Source organism: Mycetomoellerius zeteki, unplaced genomic scaffold, assembly GCF_001594055.1.
Source record: "Mycetomoellerius zeteki isolate Tzet28-1 unplaced genomic scaffold, Tzet1.0 scaffold767, whole genome shotgun sequence".
Taxonomy (NCBI): domain Eukaryota; kingdom Metazoa; phylum Arthropoda; class Insecta; order Hymenoptera; family Formicidae; genus Mycetomoellerius; species Mycetomoellerius zeteki.
Window position 1 is genome coordinate 93,735 of NW_017257794.1, and position 5,338 is coordinate 99,072.

Below are 5,338 nucleotides of genomic sequence, written 5' to 3' on the forward strand. Positions count from 1 at the left end.
ACAAATTCTCTGCTTTCAAAACGAAAATAATATATAATAATAAAAAAGTAGTTAAGTTTGAATATGATGAAATAGAAAAAATAAAATAAGTAATTTCAATAAGTTATTCAACAAATGTTGCAGAGTATAAGTAAACACGTTCACGCGTTCATAATGTGAAAAGTTGTTTCACCCTTGAGCAGGGGGAGGGCGGGTCCCTTAACAAAAAAATGAATCATAAAGTGATCCGTATTACAGAAACGCATGTAATCTTTGTATAACAATTACTTTTTTCTCTGTTACTGCTTCGATCATTTTCTTCTAGAATTAAAGAATACATAGTTAATACTCATCTGCGAAGTAGAGTCTTAATGCTCAGAACGACAAAAATTTTCGAAATTGAGATTTTTTTTTATTATTTCTTAGTCCAACATTATGGTGCTCCAGAGCTGTTACGTCATAACAACATTTGCTTGCAACATATAAAAGCTGTGCAATCTATATTTATGAAATAATAATCCACAAACTAGTAGTTTGCACGAACAAGCAATGTGAAATTCTCATAATTGGATGTACAATTAGAACATTATTGTTATATGAAAATTTATGTGTGCGTGAGATATTGATGAAATAATATGTAGTGATGTATCGATTACACGTAAATTGCGTGAAAGTGCTATTTACAATATGACTATTCGTCTTTACGATCCCCTTAAAGCTATACCATGGAAAAAAATTTTAATTTGAATACGTGCTATAGTCGATTTAATGTAAAGGCGAAGAATTAAGAATATTTTATATATATTTTCAAAATGATAACAAAATTATGAAGAAATTACGGATTATTCTAAATCACGTTTAAAAATAATACGACAAATGTGATGGTTTACTATCTGGATCCTAAGTTATTTCAATAAATAGTAGTATTTTTTTAACTGTGCTCTAATAAACATATGTGGAAATGCATTATATAGAATAAATGATAAAAATTTCAATTTTTAATATAAGTATGTTATGTATTTAGGATTATTTATGTAGAGAGTTACATTGCGATGCAGGAACTAATTGTTCAGTGAATAAACAAAATACTTATTTGTTCCATGTCTTTGTAACTATTCAGTGAATCGCAATTCAGTGAAACATTGTATAATTTATTTTATGTGAATATTCAAGATATTTATAAAAGGAAAATGTAAAACTTTTATTATCTAAAAAATTTTAATTTTTACAATAAAAATAATAATAATTAAAATAAAATACAAAAAATCGTTATTAAACAAAAATATAATCTTATTCACACAACTTTTATATGTAGGGGTAAATGAGGTAAGATAACGAAGTGGGTAAGATAACGAATTGTTAATTTTTTAAAGATAATAATAGACGAAAAGCAGATGCTTAACTCATTAAAGGCTTTAGGTAATAATACACAATCTCTTATAGTTTTAATTCAATCCGATCTTTTTTTACTCATAAAAAGTATACTTTTAACCTAAATTGATTTTTCGTCATCTTATCCACTACTAAAAGTCATCTTACCCACATATGGGGGCAAGATGACGAAATTGACATGACCTTAAAAAATATAAATTTTAAAGAATTATAATTTAGTAAACAACTTTATAATTTTTACAAATGATAACTAAGGCTGTAGTGAACTTGAAAAAAAATAAAATCAGTCTCTTTACCTCATCTCACAGAAATTAGAAAAAATCGACAAACTTTAAGATCGTCAACTTACTCCCCTTTACCCTATAGATTTTACTTGAAATGTAAATATTAAACTTACTTCCAAATTTAATTTTCTCTCTCTCTCTCTCTCTCTCTCTCTCTCTATGCAGTAATTGTACGTATAATACATCCTTAAATTGTACACCTAACATCTTTTGGGTGCCTTCACCTAAAAAAAGAATCAATGTAACAAAAGTATTTTAAAAACATGTCCCCCTCGAAATCGTTTAACTTTTATTTTAAATACGCTTTTCCGTATCGTTTCGAGATAATTTTATACTACAGTTAAAATGAGACATATACGTATATACATATATGTATGTACAAGAATAATTAATTTCAATTACGTGAAATAATCACACATTGTGAACGCAAGTTATAACATTATTGTTCATAACGAATTCTACGTTAAAAATATATTTTGCTTAGTACTTCTCGTATATGTCTCTAGGTTTGATTAATTATAACAATTACAATTATTTACAGGCATGTTCATCTACAACTATGCCTTATATCACGCAAACTAAACATAGTGTTCAAAATACAAATGTTACTACAAATGATATGGTACTTTATACAATCTACTGCGATTTGTCTGTTAATGTATCAGATGTTTGGAGCGCATCAGAGAATATGGACGGTTACTAATATTATAGAGGAATTATTTGTATGTTATGATTTCGTTTTGCAAAGCATTTTATTTTTCAAATTAAACTCCGTATGTCAAACTGTTTACTATGAGGTAAAGTTACAATAGATTAAGGGCATTAATAATTATTTATAATTAGAATAATAAGCACATGCAACAATGAAATTGCACATGTCAAAGTTTTGTTTGAAATGACTAAATCTTATTCGTTGTATATAGCTATCAGATTTACTATAAACCTTTGTTATATGTTAATATATTTTCAGATAAATGAGACAGTAGTAATTCTTTACAAATTGTCCAATTATAATCTTGATGAGAACTTACGTGAACAGGTAAATATTTTTAACATAATTTTATATAGAATTTTAACTGTCTTACTTGTTTAATATTATTAGCGTTCAAAATTCGGACACCTACATAAATTTCATCGAATGTTCATGTACAAGGTTGAGACATTACATAACAATTGTGTCATTTTTTATATATTTTAATATACTTGTACCCACAGGTGTGTGATGTTCTAACATAACAGATAAGCATAAGCTGGAAAAAGTTTTAAAAACTACTTTTTATTTTATAAAACAAAAGCGAGTTTTTGAAAGTTATTTCATACCATCAATATTCTGCTATCATGCTATCATACTATCAATTCTACTATCATACTATCTATATTCTACTATTAAACTATAAATATTCTGCAAAATAAGCTCAATGCATTTTGGAGTATAGAATTGGGCATATTTAAAATAATTTATAAAGGTTTTGTAATTGGCGATAATATGTACAAATATCCTAAAAGTACATATAAAAGTACATATAAAAGAATACAATGTGTTGAATTCATAATTCATAGTGTTGTATTATTAATATCCATTTTGAGTTATTTATTTTTTAACCATTTCTGTATGCCATCCTTGCTTCTACTCAATATGTCGTTAATGTAACTAAAACATTATAGTTAAATAACTTAAGAATGTACTAAATTTGACTCAAACTTAATTTATTATTTACAAATTTCATACCTTAATATCAACGGTTTACTTTGAAACTGAAAAATGGATTGATTTTGACACATATGGAAGTTAAAAGTAACAAAATGTCATTGAACGTATAAAGGGTTAGGATTCCTCTTTGATATCTGCGACAAAGTAATTGACGTTTTATAATAATGTCTTAAATTTACCCATTTGATAAAATTTATGCAAGTGTCCGAATTGTATCAAGAATATTGTGTCAAGAATGGTAGTATATATTTAATGCTTATTAAATTATTTATTTCAATCAGATTTTGCAGTTTATATTGCAAATAAAACAGACAGAGGTGAAATTTGGCTTGGGACATTACTACTTTGGGTATAATTTTATCTGCGAGGTATGTCTTATTTTAAATAAAAGTATGGAAGTATGTAATAAACGTAAATATATATACACAGAATGTCTAAAAAGTTCCGGGACATCTGAACATTATGAAAAGTATAAGTATTACAGAAAAGTGTTTCAGACAAAAGTCATAGGGAAAAAAATCTATTTGCTGATCACATCCGTTTGACCTTGGGTGGCGTTGCCAAGACCAGATCAAGGTCATATCAATTTTTTTAAATGGAACATCCCATTTTTCATTGCATATTCTTATAGCACATCTCGAGAGCTTTCCAAAACACTGTAATAAAATATTTTTTCATGAAGTACTTTTCGAGTTGCGATGCTTAAAAGTTTCAGTATCGTCGCGATTTTTACTAGAAATAAAATAGAAATGAATATAAGCGAAACAACCTCCAATGACCTTGATCGTGAAAAATGTTACCCAGGTCATGATTCTGAACAACATTCAAGAGGTTTTAGCCATCGTTTGGGCACCTTAAGTAAATATTTATTCATTGGGTCAAATTAATCCCTGAGGGTCATTTGAGGGTAACTTGAATCTATAGATTTTTTAAATGATGATAATAAAGAAGTTTACTCCATAAAATACTTTCGTATACTTGAGCTCATAATTCGTTTACTTTAAACATAGTAAATAATACTTAATAAATTAAGTTTTTAATAGATGCAGCGTATACCGGAGTTACCCTAACTCGACATGATCTCACCCCAATTATCACGACCCGTAGTCTGATCGCCTTGACTCCTTACAGATAGGCTATACCGATCCAAACTGCTATACCTTTTTATATCGATAAATAAAAATATGTCTAATACATTATTTTAATGATCTTCTTTAAAGCTATAATCCTGTACTGTATGTCTCTGCAACAAATTTGATAAAAAATCAATTTTAAATAAAAATATTAATAAAATTTATTAAGTGATCGCCACCACCCCACTCTCCCCTAATGAGTATAATTTTGGGGTGATCTCGATCAATGGCAATATTCCAGTGGACCATCCACTTTCTGAGCGAAAAGGTTAACAAAACCATTTTAATTAAGTATAATGATAGCATACCTTCTTTCAGATGTATTCCACAGTTTTGTCTACTACAATAGTTCTTGCGCAGGTATAAAACAAACCTATCCTCGCAGTAATGCATGAGAAATTTTGTTTGATTATGATTCGATTATGGTTTGATAAGACGCGTGCATACGTATATAAATAAATGCATTATACTTGAATCAAAATGTCGGATCATGTCACAACAATTAGAAAGAATTTCTGTTTGTTACGACAAGATTCGAAATTTTACGACTAGAACTAGAACTATATCATAAGTAGTATAATATATTATATATTACATAATGATTTGTTTAATATTTTACAGTTTAATTGGGAATATCCCTATTGAATAGGCAAATGCATCATCAGAATTATGATTAATTTTAATCTCATCGCACTCTAGCAGTTCATTTATTGTGTCAGTTGAGACAAGTCGGGCGAAATACTGTATTATATTTGTCGTCGTGTTATTTCTTGCAATGAATCAGAACAAAATAATGCGCATGATGTATCATTATCCATGTTTACACTTGATGAACGACA